This window comes from Canis lupus, chromosome 22, assembly GCF_048164855.1.
Source record: "Canis lupus baileyi chromosome 22, mCanLup2.hap1, whole genome shotgun sequence".
In the NCBI taxonomy this organism is placed as follows: domain Eukaryota; kingdom Metazoa; phylum Chordata; class Mammalia; order Carnivora; family Canidae; genus Canis; species Canis lupus.
In genome coordinates this window covers 12,271,486-12,290,448 of record NC_132859.1, presented here as the reverse complement: position 1 = coordinate 12,290,448, position 18,963 = coordinate 12,271,486, and the positions used below count along the sequence as shown (strand labels likewise).

Genomic DNA, 18,963 nt, shown 5'->3' with positions numbered 1-18,963 from the left:
CATACTACAGATCTTAAGTGTAGCATATTGGTTACTCTGTCCTTTCTTCAAGCATCACAATTACTTACACATCAGATAACCAAAACTATTCTAAACATTTGCATTTCTCAGGTTGAAGTTCTGAAATACATATATGTGGACGTGTTATTGTGATTTAAGAATCAAAGCTATGGGATTGGACCCTTTATAAAATGCCAAGGGCAAGGGGAAAAGGTGGGAATACCAATACCAATACCAAGTATTGGCTGGCAATATACCCTGAGTCATTTCAAATTTGAGCACTTGAAAACACAGAATGAATCTCCTTTGGCATTCTTGGTATACGAGCTTTTTAAAATGCATGCACTGGGAAACTACTCTAAGTTCAAATTAATTACAGAAAGAGCATGCATTACCAGTTTCTATTGTATGATTATCAGGGTGTCTTTCTTTTTCTGTAATTACAGATTTGAGAGAGAGGGTATTTATGTAATGCAAAACTACTGAAACAATATTTTCTATAGTAATTAAGATAGCATTTGTTCTCTTTGCAAACAATTTATTATGGGAACACCTTTTCAATGGCATACATTGTAGTTTAGTAAACAGACTTCCTTAAATGTAGTGCTTGGTAGGATTCTCAAATCTTAACCTGAAGTATTGGCAAAATGAGGCTTGGTGTGGCTGCTTCTTCCAATGGACTCAAATGATTAAATGGAAATTTGTGATGAAAACTTCTGATTTTATAGTGTTAAATAAGCAAAATGCCTCTTAGAATGGTTAGAAAATGTTGTCTTTTGTAAGTATAGTACGCTGCCCAATATAGCCTTTTCTCTTTAGTAGCATATGGTTCTCGAACGAGAAAACATTTTTCTAAAGGCCTGTCCAGCTTAGCTCTGCTTCATTGGTCATAGCTCTAAGAGTACAGAGAAAGGATTTGGGGCCACGTTTGACAAACTAAGCATCTCAACAGGAACACAAAGACCGAGTGGCTGGCTTCTTGACATCTCTGTGATCTATAAATCAACAAAAGAAAAGCACTCTTAGAATTTTGAATATATTTTTAAACAGAGAGAGCATGAGAAAGGGCTGATTTCTGGAGACTGTTTATTCTATGAATATGCTTATGTACACACAACACCTTCTTAATATATGATCAACGACAACAATCACTACAAGGCTCAGAGGAAACACAGGAAACTTCTGATCCATGTTCTCTTCTGGAAAGTGCCACCAGCACAAATTTGCCACCTAGTCCTACAGTTCTGATTCCGTTCTCCTGGTTCAGACTAGAGCAGCCTGCAGGGAATTTTGAGACTTGGATCATTTTTGTTCCCAATCCTCACCACAATCCATAAAATATAAATTAGTGACAAAGAACAGTTGTTCTCAATGTCCCCAAATCCCAAAATGGACTGGATTAAAATATGACATAGAATTTTTCTGGCTTCACTTGTTCTCTTACCACTCCAGAATCAGTTAATTATATGTTCTCTTCCAGTAATACTCTACGGCCCCTGCATCCTACTTGAATTTCCCTAGTGATTGTGATCTGTTTCCAAAACCTAGGCATCTATCACCAAATTATTTCTTTGTTCTTTTTCATGTGTAAAGTATATGGAGGAGATGCAAAGACTATAAAACCTTGATCTGTGCTATACAGTCATTATGTCAGATTTCAACAGATCCCTCAGGTTACTCAATAGCCACATTTTTCACAGCTCTTTTGTCCTTTATTATTTCCTCAAAAATAATTCTATAATTTCCACTTTTGTCAAGTAGTACCTCCATTTCCACTAGGTTTCAGCAAATGGTCTCATTTTCTACTTTGCTTACTATAAAACTATTAACTACCAGGTATGACACTAATTAATTTGAATGTATCCTAAGGTAAGCACTGTTATTAACTCCATTTTGCAGAGGAGGTGGCTGCAAATAAAACTGTATGATGTTTGGGGAATATTATTTTCTTAATCTCCTTTTTATTATCATTTGCAATTCCCTATCTCCAAGTCAGAGCAGTGAGATTTACTGCCCTGGGGAAGGAAGAAGGTGGGAAGCATGAGGAACAAGCATTAATCAGCTTTGAGTCTTATCTCTTAAATTTGTGATCACTCTAACTAGAAAATAGTGATAAAAAAGGCTACTTGAGAGAAAAATTTTAAAAATTTATTATCTTCTTTTAATATATCTAGAGGCAGGTGAATGAACTTTATTTTAGCTATTTTTTTTACCCTGATATGTCAGAACCATGAAGCGAACAAGAAGAAAAGGCCTCAATTTCCAATAAGATAACCTGTGGGAATAAAGATGTGTTGACCTGCATTTTCTGACCACTTCCGGCCTGAGTTCCAGGGAAGAGAGTCCTGTTAGGAGGATTCTCAATTTCTCAAGGACAAAAGGTCTTTTATTTCATTTTCTACTTGGGTCTTTAACAGGCATGTCCTTTTCATGGGATTGTGCTAAAGCAGGCTTAGATTATTTAGGGAGAAGATAAGGGCCTATTCAGCCCTCCTAAGCCTCTTTTGGCTCTCTATAGTTGGAAAATAACCTATTAGTTTCATTATGATCCGTGTGTGTGTGTGTGTGTAAATAAGGCAGGTAATGTGGCTATTAGCCTTGTCTGCTTGTCTATTAGAAGCAGATGTTGTAGATTAAATGCCCCTGGGAATGGGGGTTGATGGATGGGGCTCCTGGACCAGGTGCTAAAGAGAAATCAGGGCATATTATAGGAGTATCAGTAGAAGCAGTCAACTAAAGGACATGGATGATTTAAGAGGAGCATAGTCTAAATTAAGAACATAGATCATCACACCTCTATCACACTTCTAAGAACATCTATCACACCTCTGCAAAGACTAGCAATGATCCCAAGAATCTTGACTAGATCTTAGTAGCTTCCACCCTTAAATTTCATTTGGTTATAACCTAGGCATATTCGCCATCCCCTCATCTACTCAGATAACATCTTAAAAAGGCAAAGTGAAAATGGGAATACTTCTGAAAAGATGTACCTTTAACTGAATCATCTAGGCAGAAATCAACTTCCAAAAGATAATCCAAATTGCTGAACTTGGCTGAGATGACCAGATCAGAATTCATCTACTTTCAACTTAACTCTAAAACGTCCCTGCCCCTTGTCAGAGGGTTGGGAGCTAACAATAAGGATAATTTTAGTTATAGTGAATTAAAGAAGACATTTTCCTTTGCATATATAAGTGTACTGTGAAAAAATATATATATTTATTCATGAGAGACACAGAGACATAGACAGTAGGAGAAGCAGACTCCTCAAAGGGAGCCCCAGATGTGGAACTTGATGCCGGGAACAGGATCACTCCCTGAGCTGAAGGCAGACGCTCAACCGTTGAGCCACCCAGGTGCCCCTGAAAAAGATTTTGTTAGCTACAGTCCAATACACTGTGAGTTCTGAGACCAAGGACCACGTCTTTTTGTTCACTGTGTGCAGCATCAGTTTCTGCTTAGTCACCCATCACACTTTTGGAAAGTAGTGGTAACTTAAAGAATTTGTTCTTTTTCTTGTAAGACAGAAACAGAATCACAATTTTAAAAAGTTAAACTTCTACTATTGATCATGAACCCATTTCCTTTCATTCTTCCTGGAGCCCTCATAGCTCAACCACTCTACTTTTTTCTAGCCTGTTTAATCTTGATTTCATTAGTGATTTTTCCTCTACGTCTACGAATGTACAAACATTGGTCCTCCCTAAAATAAGGAACAAAATGGGATGCATTTGAATATTCTGGCTATTTGGGTAATCATTCAACTTCTGTCCCTTTCAAACATTTTAATTAAGATTGATAGTATCCACAGCCATGCCTATACCACTTTTCCCTCTCTCCTTTCCTTCTGTGTTCTTACTAGTGTCAGAAATCTTACCTAAGAACTAAGAACAGGTCCTAGTGACTAAGGATACTGTTGATTTTCTATTGGTAAATGAAAGAGCATATTTCTGTTCTCCTTCCTCCTTGACATTTCCAGAAACCTTGACTCAGATCTCACCTTCCTTATTTCTTCTCTCATAGATTTATTGAAATACAATTATCCTAATTGTATTTCACCTCTTTGTTAACTCTATTCTTCTTCTCTTTTTTTAATGCCTTTTCCTTGTTTGCTTTCTACTCACTGACCACACTCACTAAGGCTATTTTGCTAACTGCTTTCCAAATATGCTGTATTTGTGTCACCTCCCAAAATTAGTCACCTGAAGACTGTCACTGTGAGAGCTTAAGAGCTAAGGGTTTATATTAGACATAGTCTTAGCTCAGCTATTTAATAACTGGCCTTGGATAAGTTCTAATATTTCTAAATATAAGTTTTATTATCTGTAATAGTTGAATAATTATATTTACACTAAACTGTTGCCTGATGATTAAAAAAATTTACCTTAAATGTGGTACCAAATGTGATACCAAATTGCCTTAACTGTGGTGCTCAGTATATACTAACACATAGTAGCGACCTTTATTCTTAGTATTTTGGGTATGTGTTTTATTTTCCTTTGATTTTTCCCACAAAAATCATAAACATTGATCAGGGCTGGGCCAAATTCTTACCTCTTTCAAGAAGTGTATCATTTCCATTCTGGATTCAGGGATTTACTTGTTCCTCTGTACAAATTTTAAAACATATATTGCCCATTAGTTACATCTTACTTTTGTACAGAGGTTATTATTTGAAAGGTACTTCTACTATATCATAAAAATGATCATCAGAAACACTGTAGAAGAAGAGTAAGTTCTCACTCATCAAAGGTTCAGGATAAGAACTTTTCCAGGGGTGGTGGAAGTGGAGGAGGCGGGGGGGTGGGGGTGAATGGGTGACGGGCACTGAGGGGGGCACTTGATGGGATGAGCACTGGGTGTTATTCTGTATGTTGGTAAATTGAACACCAATAAAAAATAAATTTATTTAAAAAAAAGAACCTTTCCAATAGTATGCATCAGTTTTCTCCTTTTTAAATTTTATACTATGGTGATAATACATATTACTTTTATATATGTTATAAACCATATAATACATTGTAATTATTTTGTTTAAATAGTAAATCCTGTTTTAGAGAGATGTATATAATAAAAAAATTGTTGTATACTTACCAATGCAGGTACCATCTCCAGTTCCCTTCTATCCTTTCTGAATATCCACATTTCTACCTGGGGTAATTTTCCTTATAACCCAAGGACTTCCTTTGATATATTTTGAAGTGGGCCTGCTGGTAATGAATATTTTTAGATTTTGTATGTGTGCAAAAATCTTTATTTTTGTTGTCACGTTGTTTGGAAGGATTATTTAACTAGGCATAGAATTCTAGGTTGACAGCGCTTTTCTTTCAGTGTATTTTTTTTTCTTTCTTTCAGTGTATTAAACGTGTTACTTTCACATTGTTTCCAGGAAGAAATATGCTATCATCCTTATCTTTGTTCCTTTGTCTATAACACGTATTTTGTCACAGTCTGCTTTTAAGAGTTGTTTTCACCCTAATTTTGAGCAATTTGATTTAGATCTGTCTTAGTGTACTTTTCTTCTGTATCTTCCTTTAGAGTTTGTTGACAATCTTGTATCTGTGGATTTATAATCACACTCCAGTTTGGAAGATTTTCAACCCATATTTCTTCAAATACTTGTTCTGTGTCCCTTTCTTTCCTCTCTGGTGATTCCAGTTACATGTATTTTCAGCCATTTGAAGTTTTTCTCAGCTCCCTGATTTCTCTCTGCTCATTTTTTTAAGTTCTCTTTTGCTCTGTGTTGCATATTGAATAGTATTAAGTGCTATGCTGTCAAGTTCATTCATCTTTTTAATGTAAAATCTATTGCTATTGACTTGATTTCCTTCAGTTCATGTTTCATCTTATGCATTATAGTATACATTTCTATACATTTACTTTGGATATTTTTTAAATTTATTTTTTATTGGTGTTCAATTTACCAACATACAGAATAACCCCCAGTGCCCGTCACCCATTCACTCCCACCCTCCACCCTCCTCCCCTTCTACCACCCCTAGTTCGTTTCCCAGAGTTAGCAGTCTTTACATTCTGTCTCCCTTTCTGATATTTCCCACACATTTCTTCTCCCTTCCCTTATATTCCCTTTCACTATTATTTATATTCCCCAAATGAATGAGAACATATAATGTTTGTCCTTCTCCGACTGACTTACTTCACTCAGCATAATACCCTCCAGTTCCATCCACGTTGAAGCAAATGGTGGGTATTTGTAGTTTCTAATGGCTGAGTAATATTCCAATGTATACATAAACCACATCTTCTTTATCCACTCATCTTTCGATGGACACCGAGGCTCCTTCCACAGTTTGGCTATTGTGGACATTGCTGCTAGAAACATCGGGGTGCAGGTGTCCCGGCGTTTCATTGCATCTGTATCTTTGGGGTAAATCCCCAACAGTGCAATTGCTAGGTCATAGGGCAGGTCTATTTTTAACTCTTTGAGGAACCTCCACACAGTTTTCCAGAGTGGCTGCACCAGTTCACATTCCCACCAACAGTGTAAGAGGATTCCCTTTTCTCCGCATCCTCTCCAACATTTGTTGTTTCCTGCCTTGTTAATTTTCCCCATTCTCACTGGTGTGAGGTGGGATCTCATTGTGGTTTTGATTTGTATTTCCCTGATGGCAAGTGATGTAGAGCATTTTGTCATGTGCATGTTGGCCATGTCTGTGTCTTCCTCTGTGAGATTTCTCTTCATGTCTTTTGCCCATTTCATGATTGGATTGGTTGTTTCTTTGCTGTTGAGTTTAATAAGTTCTTTATAGATCTTGGAAACTAGCCCTTTATCTGATTCGTCATTTGCAAATATCTTCTCCCATTCTGTAGGTTGTCTTTGAGTTTTGCTGACTGTATCCTTTGCTGTGCAAAAGCTTCTTATCTTGATGAAGTCCCAATAGTTCATTTTTGCTTTTGTTTCTTTTGCCTTCATGGATGTAACTTCTTGCAAGAAGTTACTGTGGCCAAGTTCAAAAAGGGTGTTGCCTGTGTTCTTCTCTAGGATTTTGATGGAATCGTGTCTCACATTTAGATCTTTCATCCATTTTGAGTTTATCTTTGTGTATGGTGAAAGAGAGTGGTCGAGTTTCATTCTTCTGCATGTGGATGTCCAATTTTCCCAGCACCATCTATTGAAGAGAGTGTCTTTCTTCCAATGGATAGTCTTTCCTCCTTTATCGAATATTAGTTGACCATAGAGCTGAGGGTCCACCTCTGGGTTCTCTATTCTGTTCCATTGATCTATGTGTCTGTTTTTGTGCCAGTACCACACTGTCTTGAGGACCACAGCTTTGTAGTACAACCTGAAATCTGGCATTGTGATGCCCCCAGATATGGTTTTCTTTTTTAAAATTCCCCTGGTTATTCGGGGTCTTTTCTGTTTCCACACAAATCTTAAAATAATTTGTTCTAACTCTCTGAAGAAAGTCCATGGTATTTTGATAGGGATTGCATTAAACGTGTATATTGCCCTGGGTAACATTGACATTTTCACAATATTAATTCTGCCAATCCATGAGCATGGAATATTTTTCCATCTCTTTGTGTCTTCCTCAATTTCTTTCAGAAGTGTCCTATAGTTTTTAGGGTATAGATCCTTTACCTCTTTGGTTAGGTTTATTCCTAGGTATCTTATGCTTTTGGGTACAATTGTAAATGGGATTGACTCCTTAATTTCTCTTTCTTCAGTCTCATTGTTAGTGTATAGAAATGCCACTGATTTCTGGGCATTGATTTTGTATCCTGCCATGCTACCAAATTGCTGTATGAGTTCTAGCAATCTTGGGGTAGAGACTTTTGGGTTTTCTATGTAAAGTATCATGTCATCGGCAAAGAGGGAGAGTTTGACTTCTTCTTTGCCAATTTGAATGCCTTTAATGTCTTTTTGTTGTCTGATTGCTGAGGCTAGGATTTCCAGTACTATGTTGAATAGCAGTGGTGAGAGTGGACATCCCTGTCTTGTTCCTGATCTTAGGGGAAAGGCTCCTAGTGCTTCCCCATTGAGAATGATATTTGCTGTGGGCTTTTCGTAGATGGCTTTTAAGATGTTGAGGAATGTTCCCTCTATCCCTACACTCTGAAGAGTTTTGATCAGGAATGGATGCTGTATTTTGTCAAATGCTTTCTCTGCATCTAATGAGAGGATCATATGGTTCTTAGTTTTTCTCTTGCTGATATGATGAATCACATTGATTGTTTTACAGGTGTTGAACCAGCCTTGTGTCCCAGGGATAAATCCTACTTGGTCATGGTGAATAATTTTCTTAATGTACTGTTGGATCCTATTGGCCAGTATCTTGTTGAGAATTTTTGCATCCATGTTCATCAGGGATATTGGTCTGTAATTCTCCTTTTTGGTGGGGTCTTTGTCTGGTTTTGGAATTAAGGTGATGCTGGCCTCATAGAACGAATTTGGAAGTACTCCATCTCTTTCTATCTTTCCAAACAGCTTTAGGAGAATAGGTATGGTTTCTTCTTTAAACGTTTGATTACTTTGGATATTTTATCTTCCACATCTTTACTGAACTTTTGAACATATAGAATATACTTTATAAAAGTGTTTTGATATCTTTGCTAATTCTAACATCTGTTCCAACTTGTTTTCTGTTAATTACTTTTCCCTAATTATGGGTCATTTTTTCCACACTTTTTGGCAAGCCTGATAATTTTTAATTGATGTCAGATTTTGTTAATTTAACCTGTTGTTTGCAAGTTAATCCTATAAATATTATTGAACTTCATTCTGAGATGCAGTTAAGTTACTTGGAAACAGTTTGATCCTTTCAAATGCTAATCTTATTATTATTATTATTTTAAGGTAGCTGAGGAGTAGCAATCCTAATGTGGACAATTATTTTGTATTACTGAGTCAAGGGTTCTCTTCCCAGATGCTTGCGAATAATAGAATTTTTCATTTCTCACTGTTAAAAACAAATACTATTCCTAGCTGTATGTAAACACTGGGCATGACTACCGTTAATTCTTTGAAGAGTGGTTCATTCTCTGTATTCAAGTAGTCTCCTCACATATCTGCTGGTCCATTCTCAGCTGAATTTCAGATAGGGACCTTCTGCAGATCTCTGGATTTCTATCTCTGTGCACTTTCTCTAGTAGTCTACATGTGAACACTTACTATCTTGGTGTCCCCAGACTCAGCTGTCTATCTTCAACTTCACCTGCATTCTTACTCACAGGATTTGAAATACTTTCTAGGCAGCAAGTTGAGGGCAATTACTGGACTCATATCATTTGTTTTCTTGTCTCTTAGGGATCACTTTCCTTTATTGTCTGATGTTCACTATCTTGAAAATTGTCTCTTATATCTTTAGTTTGATTTTTCAGGTAGGAATATCTTGACCTATTACTCCAGAACCAGAACCAGAGCCAGAATTATATATCCTTTTCAAATGTGTTTCGACTTATCCCAATTTATAATCATTAAGGTGATTAAGATTTAAACATGTTATTCTTGCTGAAAGCTAGGTCTTTATTTCTGAATATAAACTTGCATGATTTATAAGAATTTAACATTATGATACATAGCACTTATCAATACAACACACATCTATGTGTACGTATATATATTTATATATGTATATTTTTCAACTTGAATGCTATGTTGCTAATTTGATTCACCCATTCACTTATCCACATATTCATTCATTTAGTTTTTTAAGTATTTATCAGATACCTTCTTTGTGCTCATCACTCTGATGAAAATGAGGCATACAGCATGAAGAAACCAAAAGTTTTCTGCCCTTAGGGATCTTAGTTTTAGAACAAACTATTCAATAAAGTAATACATTTCATTCCTTTTATTTCTTTCATAGATCCTAGTAAATTGTAGATCAGGAGATAAACATTCATTGAAAATGTAATTTTATTTTATTTTATTATTTTTATTTATTTATTTTTAAGATTTTATTTATTTATTCATGAGAATACACAGAGAGGAGAGAGAGAGAGGCAGAGACACAGGCAGAGGGAGAGGCAGGCTCCATGCAGGGAGCCCGATGTGGGACTCAATCCTGGGTCTCCAAGATCACACCCTGGGCTGAAGGCGGTGCTAAACCGCTGAGCCACCCGGGCTGCCCGGAAATGTAATTTTAAATTTAAAAGAAGATTCTTAGATAAATGAAGTTTTAAAATTTTAAGTCTCTCTGTGTGTGTGTGTGCATGTTTAGAAACAGAACTAATTTCCCTATAATTTAAGGGGTTTGGAATTTGTTTTAATGTGAATAAAAGTTAGCTTAATATAAGGGAAAGGAGGGAAAGAGAGTGGGAAAAATTAGAGAGGGTGACAAAACATGAGAGACTCCTAACTCTGGAAAATGAACAAAAGATAATGGAAGGGGAGGCGGGCAGGGGGGATGGGGTAACTGGGTGATGGGCACTGAAGGGGGCACTTCATGGGATGAGCACCGGGTGTTATGCTATATGTTGGCAAATCAAACTTAAATGAAAAAATATATATATCTAAGATACTCCCTCTACATGGTACTTCTTCACATACCGACATTCTTCTAAAATTCTTTAGTACTTTTATGCATTTGATGATGCTTAATTAATTGTAGTATTGCTTAAGCCAGCTCTTTTCTCCCAAAGATATACTTTCAAGTTTATAGTTCACCTTTTCTATTTCTTTTATTTCTTAAGTCATTTGCTACAAGCATGAAATAAATAATTTGCTTTTATTAATTTAACTTCATTTTATGTAAAGATTTTATTTACTTATTTCACAGAGATAGAGCGCACAAGCAGGGGGAGCAGCAGAGGGAACTACAGAGGGAGAAGGAGAAACAGGCTCCTCTCTGAGCAGGGAACTCTAGGCAGGCCTGGATCCCAGAACCCCAGGATCATGACCTGAGCCAAAGGCAGAAGTTGTTTTTGTTTTTGTTTTTGTTTTTAAGATTTTATTTATTTGACAGAGAGAGAGAGAGAGAGAGAAAGAGAGCACAAGTAACCAGAGTGGCAGACAGAGGAAGAGAGAGAAGCAGGCCCTCCACTGAGCAGAGAGCCCAATGTGGGGCTTGATCCTAGGACTCTGGGATCATGACCTGAGCTGAAGGCGGGCACTCAACCAACTGAGCCATCCAGGTACCCCCAAAGGCAGAAGTTTAATTGAGCACCCAGGCACCTCAATTTATTTTTTAAATATTTTTTAAAGTGTATAATTTCTTCTTTCCTGTGCTATATAAAGTATGAATAATACAAAATATACAAAATATGGAATAACTAAAATTTTTCTTAACTACTATCCTGGCATTGATTATTTATGTACATTAAAGTTTCTGCAAGAAAAGAAAATAAGGAATAAAATCAAAACCTCTGTATGCAAAGAATTTCTTATATATTTGTAATTAATTGTATCATTGTAGAAACTCATATTTCTGTATAATTTAGATAAGATGTTAGTTCAATATTTATAAAATGATTAAAATATTCATATAAATTATCAATTTCTGAAATTTAAAAGAAATATATTTTAATTTTCTTTAATTTCAAAGTTTCCATATAAATATCAAACTAGAATATATATTTGAAATTACCATACTTCTTAGATTATATTCTTTAAATTGTAATTGATATTTTAAAAATTATATATATACATATAAATTATATCTGTATAATTATAAATTATTGCATATATAATACTGGCATATAGTGATTTTATGTACATAATTAGAGCAACTCAATTTATTATACAAAACTCATTTTATATCAATGAAAATATTAGTTTTTCTTTTATTGTCATTCAAAGAAATCTTTAAAAAAATTGGGGAATATGCCTCTAAATACAGACTTTGTAATTAGGTATATTCCTCTTTAAATATTTTTTAATAAAAAGGTAACATTTTTTAAGGTGTAAAACATTGATTCAACAGTTCCATAGTTTACTCAGTGCTCACCACAATAGGTATAGTCATGATTTGTCACCATACAATGTTATTACAATACTATTGACTATATGCTCTATGCTGTACGTTTCATCTCTTTGACCTATTTATTTTATAACTGGAAATTTGTACATCTTAATCCTTTTTTACCTACTTCACCCATACACTCACTCACATTTTCTCTGGAAACTATCAGTTTGTTCTCTGTATTTAAGAGTCTGGTTTTTGGTTTATTTATTTGTTTGGTTTTCTGGACTCCACACATAGGTAAAATCATTCGATATTTGTATTTCTCTGCCTTATTTCCCTTAGGATAATATTTTCTAGGTCCATCCATGCTGTCTTGTCAAAAATAGCAAGATCTCATTCTATTTATGGCTAAGGAATATTCCATTGCATATATATATATAGCATATATCATATCTATATCTCATGTCTTCTTTATCCATTCATCTATTGATGGAGACTTGGGTTGCTTCCATATCTTGGCTATTATAAATAATGCTGCTAGAAACATAAGGGTGTATATATCCTTTTGAATTAATGTTTTTGCTTTTGTTAGGTAAATACCCAGTAGTAGAATTACTGGATCATACGGTATTCCTATTTTTGATTTTTTGAAGAAACTTCATACTGTTTCCCATAGCAGTTGCACCAATTTAGATTCCCACTAACAGCGCACAGGGTTTCATTTTATTCACATCTTCATCTATACTTTTATTTCTTTTTGCTTCTGGACATTCTGAAAGGTGTAAGGTGGTATCTCACTATACTTTTGATTTGCATTTGCTTTATGATAAGATGGAGTGATGTTGAACACCTTTTCATATGTCTGTTGGCCATTTGTATGTCATTTTGGAAAAATGTTTATTAAAATCTTCTGCCTATTTTTAAATCAGAGTTATTGTGGAGTTTTTTTGGTGTTGAGTTTTTTTTTATATATTGGCCGTTTACTCTTTTTAGAGGTTTCATTTGCAAATATCCTCTTCTATTCAATAGGTTTCCTTTTCATTTTTTGTTGATGGTTCTCTACTGTGTAAAACCTTTTTATTTTAGTGTAGTCCTAATAATTCATTTTTTGCATTTGTTTCCCTTGCCAAAGGAGATACATCTAGAAAAGCATTGCTATGACTAGTGTCAAAGAAATTATTGTCTGTTTTCTTTTAGGACTTTATTATTTCAGATTTTACAGTTAAGGCTTTAATCCATTTTGAATTTATTTTTATTTGTGGTGAGAGACAGTGGTCCAGTTTCATTATTTTGCTATCTAGTTTTCCCAACACCATTTATTGAAGAGATTTTCTTTTTCCCATTGCATATTCTTGTCTTCCTTGTTATAAATTAATTGACTATATAGTCATAGGTTTATTTTGGGGCTATCATGTTCTAACAATCTTTGTGTCTTTTTTTTTTTTTTTTTGTGCCAGTACTGTACTGTTTTGATTTTTACAACTTTGTTGTACATCTTATAATCTGGGATAGTTTTTCTTTCTCAGGATTGCTTTAGAAAAGTTAGTTTGGGGAACCAGGGTGGCTCAGTGGTTGAGCATCTGCCTTTGGTTCAGGACGTGATCCCAGGGTCCAGGATTGAGTCCCACAGCAGGCTTCCCACAAGGAGCCTGCTTCTCCCTCTTCCTTTCTGTGTGTGTCTCACAAATAAATAAAATATATTTTTTAAAAAAGCCTAAAGTTTAAGAATATTGTATATTGAATTCAGATAAATCTTAGTGGGTCTTTTTAAAACTTTCTCATTGAAATACTCTTAATATATAACGTTGTGCAATTTAAGGTGTACTAATTAATCTAAAAATTTTCTTCTTCATTTTGACTGAAAACTCCCAAGTGGCACAATCTTTCATTTTGTTTTATTTTTCTCCTGTGACTTGTCAACTTTAAAAGATCTCTTTTCCTTTTCTAAATTGTTATATAATTTATATGAATATATTCATCAGAAAGTTTGTTTCCTATATATCCTACTTTATCTCTTTTAACTTCAGATCAGTTTCGAGTTTTTAGAGGTTATTTCAAATGATCACATTTTTATTGTTAAATGAAAACTTGTTGCAGTAAAATGTATTTCTTCCCTTATATCAACAGAGTGTATTTCATATGTTATCTGAGAATATGTGAAAATATTGATACTCATATCATCACTATTATTTCATGAAGAGTAGACCCAAATTGGAGTGAGCCCGTCACTGTCAGAGATTTCTTCTGTGGCCACGTCAATGATTCTAACCTCTGCCTTTCATCCCCATAGTCTGTGAATAGGATTGAAAACTAAACTTTTTAATATTACTGTCCCAAGCTAGACTCAAAGAAATCTCAACAGAGGGTGACATTTGCACAGAGACATAAAATTTGAGGTGCAGGCAGGCCTACTTACCTCATAGCAGTGCCACTGAGTGAAGGTCCCTAATTCCCACTATTTTTACCTCCCAAATTTGCCAAATTTGCCTAGTTTCTAAGGATTCATTTATCACTTTTGTTCAGTTTTTAAACAACCCCACTATGCTTTCAATAAATGTTCTTTTTGCTTGTTAGACCATGTTAGTTTTGGGATGCAAATCCAGGAAGTTGATCTAAGGCAGAGACAATAATTATAAGTGTATATAGATTGAAATTTAGTGTACACAAATACTGTCAGTTTTGGTAACTCAGGTGTCCAGTTTTAAGATGGGTGGACTATTTTTATACTTACAGTAATTGTATTTATATTTTTCTGATTTTTTAAAACTATTGCAGTGGCATGGATCATGTCCAAATAAAGGAGTTTTCATTTTGAAAACAATCTTGATAAATGTATTTGGGCATAAAAAGTAAAAGTCTCCTTCTTTTGGAGTATTCTGAAATAGAGGCCAAAGCAAAAAGGATCAGTGAGTTCTTCTGAATAATAAAAGTAGAATTTCGAGATTTCCACCTCTCACCCTGCTGTGAAGGGTGAGAGGTGGAACAGAAGTGTAAAGGAGAGAGGCCTTGTGACCTAATCATTATGGCCTGAGAAGATGATGTTGGTTTCTAAGAAATCCACAGCAAATGGTAGATGGCAACTACCGACTGAAATTGAAATTGCTTTTTGTTTCTGCGATATGGTATAGGGAAAAATTATGCTAATCTTGCTTTGGCTGAAATTAAGTAAAAGGAGTTGTGTCCAATATGGAGTGGAATGGGAACAGAAAAGGATGGAAGCTGGAGAAGGTAGATTGTTAGAGCAAGTAGATGGCAGTTCAGTGGAGGCTGAAAAAACAAGAGCTGAATCTGAAGACAGGTCCTTTTTTAAAGTCCCTTGAAAATAAACAGGTTTCTCTAGGCTTCTCATGGCTCAGGAAATTGAATATGCAACTATTTTACGTGAATATTTTAGGAAAGGTGGCCCCAGAATATCAGAAGACTTTAGACCACTCAAGCTTGAGGCTTACTCTTTGTAACGTGGAGGATTCTGAAAAATAAAAATTGGCAATACAATGAACTAGATTAAGTTCTTCTGTCATCGAGGCCATTGAGGTTTTATAGCACTTTAAGTAAATCACTTTTTATTTCCTCAGCGCTCTCACAAATACATTAAGTGCAAGTAATATATCTTTCCTGCTCAAGTTTATTCTTGATTTAGCTTTAGAATATTGACTGGCATTACTTTTTAACAAGCCTCTAATTTTAGAATAGTTTAGATGCACAGAAAAATTGTGACGATACTACAGACTTTGGTGATTGTGAATAAAGTTAAAAATTTCAAGTCTTGCATGGACATAAGTTTTCAAATCAGTTGGGTAAACACCTAGCAGCATGATTATTCAATCTTATGATAAGATTATGTTTAGCTTTATAAGAAATTGCAAAAACTTATCCAAATCAGCTGTACTATTTTGCACTCCCAGAAACAATGAATGACAGCCCCTTGTATTCTGAGTCCTGACCATAAATTAATGTTGGGAGTTCTTTGGATTTTAGTCATTCTAATTGGTATCTTGTTTTAATTTGCATTTCTAAATGACAAATGATGTTGAACATATTTTCATATGCTCCTTTACCATCTGTATATCTTTGGTATGTTATCTGTTCAGATCAGTTTAAAATTTGGTGATTTCTTATCATTTGGTTTAAGTGTTCTCTGTATATTTGGGGTCTAAATCCTTTATTAGATATCTCATTTGTGGAGGGAGGAGCAAGATGGCGGAGGAGTAGGGTCTCCAAATCACCAGTCTCCACCAAACTACCTAGAAAACCTTCAAATTATCCTGAAAATCTATGAATTCGGCCTGAGATTTAAAGAGAGACCAGCTGGAATGCAACAGTGAGAAGAGTTCGCACATCTATCAAGGTAGGAAGACGGGGAAAAAGAAATAAAGACACAAAGGCCTCCAAGGGGGAGGGGCCCCGCGAGGAGCCGGGCTGAGGCCGGGGCGAGTGTCCCCAGGACAGGAGAGCCCCGACCCGGAGGAGCAGGAGCTGCACCGACCTTCCCGGGGGAAAGGGGCTCGCAGGGAGTTGGAGCAGGACCCAGGAGGGCGGGGATGCCCTCGGGCTCCCGGGGACACTAACAGACACCTGCGCCCCGGGAGAGTGCGCCGAGCTCCCTAAGGGCTGCAGCGCGCACGGCGGGACCCGGCGGGACCAGGAGCAGCTGAAGGGGCTCGGGCGGCGGCTCCGCGGAGGGGGCTGCACGGCCCCGGGATCAGCTCGGAGGGGCTCGGGCAGAGGAAGAGGCTCCGTGTGGAGGGGGCTGCGCGGTTCCAGGAGCAGCTCAGAGGGGCTCGGGCGGCGGCTCCGCGGAGGGGGCTGCGCGGCCCGGGAGCGCGAATCCACCAGCGCAGGCTCCGGAGCACAGGGCGCCGGGACACAGCCCAGGATCCGGCCTCCCCCGGGACAGGCAGAGGCCGGGAGGGCCCAGGACAGCAAGGACGCTCCTGCCCCAGCTGAGCACATCAGCGGCCCCGCCCGGAGCCTCCAGGCCCTACAGACGGAGTTCCTGCCGGAGCTGAATCCAGGTTTCCAGAGCTGCCCCGCCACTGGGGCTGTTCCTCCTGCGGCCTCACGGGGTAAACAACCCCCACCGAGCCCTGCACCAGGCAGGGGCACAGCAGCTCCCCCAACTGCTAACACCTGAAAACCAGCACAACAGGCCCCTCCCCCAGAAGATCAGCTAGACTGACAACTTCCAGGAGAAGCCAAGGGACTTAAAGTACACAGAATCAGAAGATACTCCCCTGTGGTTCTTTTTTTTTTTTTTTTTTTTTTTTTGTTTTTGTTTTTGTTTTTGTTTTGTTTTGCTTTTTGATTTGTTTCCTTCCCCCACCCCCTTTTTTTCTCCTTTCTTTTTCTTTCTCTTTTTCTTCTTTTTTTTTTTCTCGTTTTTTTTTCTTTTCTTCCCTTTTTTTTCTCTTTCTCTTTTCTTTCCTTCTTTCTCTCCTCTCTTTTTCTCTTTTTCCCAATACAATTTGCTTTTGGCCACTCTGCACTGAGCAAAATGACTAGAAGGAAAACCTCACCTCAAAAGAAAGAATCAGAAACAGTCCTCTCTCCCACAGAGTTACAAAATCTGGATTACAATTCAATGTCAGAAAGCCAATTCAGAAGCACTATTATACAGCTACTGGTGGCTCTAGAAAAAAGTATAAAGGACTCAAGAGACTTCATGACTGCAGAATTTAGAGCTAATCAGGCAGAAATTAAAAATCAATTGAATGAGATGCAATCCAAACTAGAAGTCCTAACGACGAGGGTTAACGAGGTGGAAGAACGAGTGAGTGACATAGAAGACAAGTTGATAACAAAGAGGGAAACTGAGGAAAAAAGAGACAAACAATTAAAAGACCATGAAGATAGATTAAGGGAAATAAACGACAGCCTGAGGAAGAAAAACCTACGTTTAATTGGGGTTCCCGAGGGCGCCGAAAGGGACAGAGGGCCAGAATATGTATTTGAACAAATTCTAGCTGAAAACTTTCCTAATCTGGGAAGGGAAACAGGCATTCAGATCCAGGAAATAGAGAGATCCCCCCCTAAAATCAATAAAAACCGTTCAACACCTCGACATTTAATTGTGAAGCTTGCAAATTCCAAAGATAAGGAGAAGATCCTTAAAGCAGCAAGAGACAAGAAATCCCTGACTTTTATGGGGAGGAGTATTAGGGTAACAGCAGACCTCTCCACAGAGACCTGGCAGGCCAGAAAGGGCTGGCAGGATATATTCAGGGTCCTAAAGGAGAAGAACATGCAACCAAGAATACTTTATCCAGCAAGGCTCTCATTCAAAATGGAAGGAGAGATAAAGAGCTTCCAAGACAGGCAGCAACTAAAAGAATATGTGACCTCCAAACCAGCTCTGCAAGAAATTTTAAGGGGGACTCTTAAAATTCCCCTTTAAGAAGAAGTTCAGTGGAACAGTCCACAAAAACAAAGACTGAATAGATATCATGATGACACTAAACTCCTATCTCTCAATAGTAACTCTGAATGTGAACGGGCTTAATGACCCCATCAAAAGGCGCAGGGTTTCAGACTGGATAAAAAAGCAGGACCCATCTATTTGCTGTCTACAAGAGACTCATTTTAGACAGAAGGACACCTACAGCCTGAAAATAAAAGGTTGGAGAACCATTTACCATTCGAATGGTCCTCAAAAGAAAGCAGGGGTAGCCATCCTTATATCAGATAAACTAAAATTTACCCCAAAGACTGTAGTGAGAGATGAAGAGGGACACTATATCATACTTAAAGGATCTATTCAACAAGAGGACTTAACAATCCTCAATATATATGCTCCGAATGTGGGAGCTGCCAAATATATAAATCAATTATTAACCAAAGTGAAGAAATACTTAGATAATAATACACTTATACTTGGTGACTTCAATCTAGCTCTTTCTATACTCGATAGGTCTTCTAAGCAAAACATCTCCAAAGAAACGAGAGCTTTAAATGATACACTGGACCAGATGGATTTCACAGATATCTACAGAACTTTACATCCAAACTCAACCGAATACACATTCTTCTCAAGCGCACATGGAACTTTCTCCAGAATAGACCACATATTGGGTCACAAATCGGGTCTGAACCGATA

The 18,963-nt window shown here is 37.0% G+C and overlaps 1 protein-coding gene and 1 long non-coding RNA gene across 3 annotated transcripts in view; one reads left to right on the top strand and one right to left on the bottom strand.

The window, feature by feature from the left end:
• Window positions 1–18,963, top strand: part of LOC140613890 (small ribosomal subunit protein uS2-like) — a 71,748-nt gene that overhangs the window by 22,970 nt on the left and 29,815 nt on the right. The gene's annotated exons all lie outside the window — the stretch shown is intronic.
• LOC140613891 (uncharacterized) overlaps window positions 4,554–18,963 on the bottom strand; it is a 98,789-nt gene continuing 84,379 nt past the window's right edge. Inside the window, exon 3 of the long non-coding RNA XR_012014779.1 lies at window positions 4,554–4,611. This is a non-coding gene — a long non-coding RNA (uncharacterized lncRNA). The remainder of the gene's footprint in view (window positions 4,612–18,963) is intronic.